Source organism: Cebus imitator, unplaced genomic scaffold (genome assembly GCF_001604975.1).
Source record: "Cebus imitator isolate Cc_AM_T3 unplaced genomic scaffold, Cebus_imitator-1.0 Scaffold5, whole genome shotgun sequence".
NCBI classification, from domain to species: domain Eukaryota; kingdom Metazoa; phylum Chordata; class Mammalia; order Primates; family Cebidae; genus Cebus; species Cebus imitator.
The window spans coordinates 8,901,267-8,908,054 of NW_016107320.1; positions in this window are offsets into that span (position 1 = coordinate 8,901,267).

Consider the following 6,788-nt stretch of genomic DNA (forward strand, 5'->3'; position numbering starts at 1 on the left):
CTTTAGCATGGCTAAAATGGTGAATTTTATGATATGTTAGTTTTACCTAAAAAATAAAAAAAAATTAATAAATACATGGGTTGGATTTTTGCAATAAATTAAATAAAACTGTGATCAGAGAATATAGTCTCTATCTAGTTATTGACAATAATCTAGTCAATAACATAAAGCAAAACTTGATAAAACAGGAAGAAATGAACAAATATACCACCCAAATAGGAAATTTTTATATCTTTCCCTTTATTAATAGATCAAATAAATAAATTATTAGTGTAGAAATAAAATAGATCAATGACAAAATTAACGTGCATGGGACATATATAGAACTCTGCTTGCAATAATTAGAAAGCATGCATTCTTCCTAAGAACACATGAAATATTTATAAAAATTGGCCGTATATTAAACCACAAAGCTGGCTCAGCAAATTTCAATGATTTAATAATCTGGAGACTATATTCTCTGATCACAGTTTTATTTAATTTATTGCAAAAATCCAATCCATGTATTTATTATTATTTTTTTTATTTTTGAGGTAAAATTAGCATATCATAAAATTCACCATTTTAGCCATGCTAAAGTTTATGATTCAATGACTTCTAATACATTCAAAGTCACACAGCTTTCATCAATATCTAATTCCAGAACATTTTCATCAACTTCACCAAAGAGTCTCCATATCCATTAACGATTATTCTCCATTCCTCCCCAAACCCAGTCCCTGGAAGCCACAAGTCTTTTTTCTGTCTCTATGAGTTTTTCTATTCCGGACATTTGCATGAATGGAATTATGCCAGGTGTGGCTTTTTGTGCCTGGCTTCTATCTCTTAGTATAATATTTTCAAGGTTGATCCAGTTACTAGCACATATCAGTAATTTGTTTTTTTGTCGCAGAATAATATTCCATTGTACAACTATGTCATATTTTATTTATCCATTAGTCAGTTGATGAACATGTAGGTTGTTTCTACTTTTTAGTAATTACAAATAATGCTTCTATGAACAGTTATACATTAAGTTTTAATGTAAACATATGTTTTCATTTCTTTTAGGCAAATACCTAAGAGCAGAACTGCCAGGTCACATGATAATTCTATATTTAACTTTTTGAAAAGCCACAACAATTTTTTTGAAGTGACTGAATCATTTTATATCCCCACCAGTAATGTATGTAGGTTCCAATTTCTCCACATCCTTGTCAATATTATTTTACATTAAAAATATAATCATCCTAGTGGATACGAAGTAGTATTTGCTATGTCATTGTGATTTTGATTTGAATTTTCTAATGTCTAGATGGGAAACATTTTTTCATGTGCTTGTGATTGCTAGTATATTCTCTTTGGAGAAATATTTATTCAAGATCTTTGTCCATTTTTTAATCGGGTTGTTTGTCTTTTTGTTGTTGAGTTGTAAGAGTTCTTTAAATATTCTGGATACTAAACTCTTAACAGATGTATGATTTACAGTTTTTTTTTTTCATTCTGTGGATTGTCTTTTCATTCTTTTAATAGTGTCCTTGATACATAAAAGTATTTACTTTTAATAAAGTCCAATTCATTTTTTCTTTTATTCCTTATTTTTTTTTGCTTTTCGTGTCCATTGCCAAATTTTTATGAAGATTTATACTTTTTTTTTTTTAGGTTTATAAGCGTTTTATAGTTTTAGCTCTTGATATTTAGGTATTTGATCCATTTGAAGCTAATTTTTGTATACGGTATGAAGTAAGGGTCTAATTTTAGTCTTTTGTTGTGGATATTTACTCTTCTTAGTAGCATTTTTTGAGAAGACTTTTATTTCCCCTTTCAATGGTCTTAGTACCCTTGTTGATGTCAGTTGACTATATATATACATGGACTTAATTTCAATGTTTTTGAGAAACACTCCTCTAAACAAATATGTTATAGAAAGATTTTGATGAAAAATAATGAAAATGACATAATAGTACTGTGAGAACTCTGCTGCAAGTAATGACAAACTAAGTTGTTTCATCTAACCCTCTTGCCAAGAACTAGAAAAGTCAGAAAAAATTAAAATAAATCAGTCTGTAAATGGTGGAGAGCCAATGAGACTTTAGGAACTTGTAAACCCTACATCCTAACTAGGAAGAAAGTCCTGAGAGAGGAATTGCATATGACATTAAGGCTCCCCTCAAAGCATTTGCCACACCAAAAGCAATGGCTGAAAGGTTGACAACTGACAAGTAGGAGAGATAAAAGAAAGAAAATACAGAAAAGACATAAGAGATATAAGGGACAAGGTGAAAACTTCTAACATACATGTAAAGTCCCAGAAAAAGAAAGAAATCAGTCAGAAGCTCTCTTTGAAGAGAGAAAACTGTCACAAATTTCTCAAAAATTAAGGACATCAAGGAACAAATACAAGCGGGATAAATGCAAAATAAATCACAGGTCGTCATACACACACCACATGGAACCTACTGAAAACAAAAGACAAGATCATAAAACAGTCAGAGAAAAATGATATATTATCTTGGAAAAAACAACAGTAAGGCTGAAAACATTACTAGATATAAAGTGAAACATTTCATGATAATAAAGGAAGCGTTCTGCTAGATATTTATGATAATTCTAAACTTGTATCAGTAATAATATATATGGTAAGATGAATTAAGCAAAAATTGATAGAAGTAAAAGAATAAGTAAATTTATAACTATAGGAGATAGTAGGAGATTTTAATACACTGCCTTCAATAATTGATCAACCAAGTAGAAAAACAAAATTTTTAGTAAAGCTGTGAAATTTAACAGATTATTATTATTACCCTGGCTTAACTTACATTTGTAGAACACTGAACAACAATACTTTTCCTATTTTCAATCTTTTCAATTACATACAAGCTGTTTGCAAAAGTTAAGCTAGACATCAACAGCAAAATATAAGTGGAAAAGTCTCAAATATTTTCGAAGTACAAAGTAAACATCTAAGTAATTCCTGGATCAAACAAGAAAACAAGAATCACAATAAAAATGAGAAAATATTTTGGATTGACAGTTGATGAATATGTAAGAGATAAAAATGTGTGAGATATAGCTAAAATTCTGTTTAAGGGGGGTATGTAGATTATATGTATGTAAATGTGTGTGTGAGAGTGTGTGCATATGTATATATGTATATACTTTACATACATATAGAAAGGCTAAAAACAAATGATGTATGCCTTTATGTCAAGAAGTTAGAAAAAACAACACATTAAGCCCATAGAAAGTAAAATAAAAATAAGAACAGGAATTAATAAAATTAGTCAAATTATACAAAAGAGTACACCACCAGAATCAAATGAATAAATTACTTTCTTGAAAATATTAATAAATTTTTTTTGATATAATTCTGGGAAGACCAATTAAGGATAAATAGAAAAACATAAAAAACTGATAATGTAAAGAATGAAAAGAAGGATATTGCTATATATTTGAAAGTCATTAAAAAATAATATGAAGATATTATAAGGTTATCACTAAATATTTTATAAGTAGATAATATTTTGAAAAATACTTGTCAAAACTCATGAGACACAAGAATTAAGTATGAATTTTTGTGATCATAAACAAACTTAAATCTATATTTTCTTATTTACAAGGAAAACTCTTGGTGTAGATTGTTGTGCCTGTGATTTCTACCAAATAAATACTTAAAAATCCTAACACGACACAAATTTGTCCCTCTTATGGGTTATTAAGCTAATGTGCCTCACTTCCAAGTTCATTCTTTTATGCTTTACTTTCTGATGCTGGGGCTGGGACTTGGCAATTTCCAGGTGCTTTTTTGTTGGCTGGCTTCCTGTTGGGATATGCAGAAAAGGAGCATCAGAGGGAGACTGGGACAAAAGAAGTGGGGGATGGATGGTATTCTATATTACCAAATAAAAAAACTATATTCTAATTAAAAACCAGATTACAAAACGCAAAGAAAAAGAGAATAATGATCAGCTTGGTCAGATTGTCAAAGAAGATGAGGACCATCTTCAAATTTTGTAATTCACTTAGGGGGAGCTGCCAAAGAGAAGTGATAAGGGCAGAGGCCAGATTCCAGTGTATTTACAGGTGAGTAGGAAGTAAGAATGGAGACCTATGGCCTGAGCTTGTTGCTGTTTCTGGGGCCAGATGATATGAGACAATAGCTTTCAGGTCTTTAGTAGCTATACTTTGGGATGGCTGGGATAGGCATGGACAGACAGCAAGGACTCCAATAGTAAATATTATGAGGCTTAAGTATAGATTAGATATTCATTCAGGGCATTATCTAGCTTTGGCTGAATAAACAATAATTGGTATCGGATGGCTAAAATATTTGGCTGGATTGATTTACCTTAGTTCCTACAATGCCAGACCTCAAAGTACAACGAAGTTATCCTTGATGGTCTGGACCACTTGAGAATTTTCCATTCCAGTCTGGTTTTCTTATTGATACAGAGATTTAGTCTCATACCACAGAAGGCATTTATACGCCTAAAGGAGCCTAACTTTATTTTAATAATTAATAGTGAATAGGATCTAGTTATAAGATTAGATTGCACAGTCCATTAAAACAGATTTTAAGACCAAACTCCTGGCTCTAGCTTCTTGTGTTTGGGATCTGAGATGTGGCAGGCAGGAAAGTTTTGATCCTTCAGGCAATTTCCTGGAACTTTCAACTGAAATATATTCAGGGCAGTTCTCCTTGGTGTCTCGTCTCTAGAGCTGGCAGATTTTGGTTTTACAGAACAGCTTCAGCAGTGTTCTGTATGAGTTGCAAAGAAGGTGATGGCAGGGAGCCTGTTAATGAGGTAACCTCAAAAATTTACTTAAGGAAAACTTCCCCTCCTGGAGTTAGTGTTAAAAATTTTATAAGGAATGTCCACATATGCATAAAAACAAAGGTGTTTGGTTCTATTTGTAAGGTTTATTTTTTTGAATAAAATTCAAGTAACTTATGAGACCATGGAACTTCCCTTGATCCTCAGGGAATAACCAAAAAGGACAGAGAAGCACAAAGCAATTTACGCACATCTCTTGAGGAATAACCCAAGCAGACATCATCTAATAAGAAGCCCACCTGCTTCTCCGAGAGCTCCCCCAGTTACCACTAGATTGCTGGATTCTCTCAGGATTTCTTAGTTTCCTCTTTCCTGAAAAACTGGAGCTTCATTAGGCTGTTTTTCTTGTCCTCAGAGGTTCGCCTTCTCAATAACAACTTTTTCCACACTCTAGGGCAAGGACACTGGATATAGAGAAAAAATGAAAGCAAGACACTTGCTAATCTATTACCAGTCTACACTGAGTTGGACTTGTTGATACATGGTCAGGAGCACATATACACAGGAAATGCCAGCTGAAAGGAGATAGTAATCCACCCTGAAGTGACTCAGTCACATTTCTCCTGTTTTCCCTCATTTATGTTCATGGTATGCGTGTCTTGGGTTAAAGAGGTTATCAATTGTTTCAAATAACCCAGGGATGTTTTCCATTTACTGAGCCTGTCTTCAAGGTAAATCATTCCCTACAGAACACACACGAATGAAACATTTTTAGAGTGTTTGTATTCAGATACCTCATCCTTCATATGAAGAGTCAATATCTGACAGCTTTGGACCACTGTGTGATATTGGGCCATGTAGAAGGTTGTTAGAGTAATGACTTCTATTAAGTCACACCTTCCAATATCTAAGCACTTATATATTCCTCTTCTGCCTTGACTCTGCCTTGGCCACTGACTTGCTTTGGTTAATGGGACATCACAAATGTGGCCCAAATAGGGACTTGTTAGCATTCCCCCTATTGGGGCTTTGGTCTTGGAAAGTTGCCCTGAGCTGTTGCCATATCAACACTCAGACTGAAAGGTCACAAGAGGGAGACTGCACCATCCTTATTATCTCAGCTGAGACTGACTGTTAGCCGTTCTGCCAGCTGAATTCAGCCACATGAGTAGTCCCTAGAGAGAGCACCAGAAGAACTACCCCGTTAACTTACAGGATCATGAAAATTAAGTCACTTTTTAAAAATCAAGTGTTGGGGTGATTGTTGAACAATGATACTAACTAGAACAAGCCAGGATCTTATATTTTGCATATTACATTTTTTGCGCATGTTTGAGGATGATTGTGATATTTCACAAGTTACTATGTGTAGAACTATAAATATCCCTGTGCATATACAGTAAGATATGACTATACAGAAATATGACTGCTTTCCATAAGGTGTACCCAGAACATCTGTTCTATGTTCAGGAGTCTATGTGCATGTATTGTAGAATTACAGGTGGTAAGAGATTTCAAAGACCAGGTGGAAGAAAATGCAGAATTGGAAAAGTAGAGGAGACGTGGTGTGTGCATGTGTGTGCATGTGTATACACATGCACATATGGGTTGAGAGAGAAAGATCAGGGACATAATCAGGAAAAGCTAGTTAAATGGAAATGGTTCTCAGTGGGTGGTGATGTACTAAACAGCCCAGGTGGTAGAAACATGTTAACTTCCGAGTTCAAGACCTAATGATTAAAACAATCTACATGTGGCACCTAAGCATTGGCTCATAATTAAGCATCAGATGAATAAAAACATGGGTGTTCCAGGGAATTTATTCCTAGGGTTCTTTCTATTTTTTCTTTATATTGCTTGAAATTCTTTGCAAATTAAATATGTAATGCTGAAGCCATGGAGAAAAAAGGGATATTAAAAAAGCAAATAATCTTTTTTTGACATCAACTTGCCTATGGAACGTCTTATGATATTCTGTGTTGCTTTTTTAACTACACAGAACATCAAAAAATACGCTTCCCAATGGATAGAAAT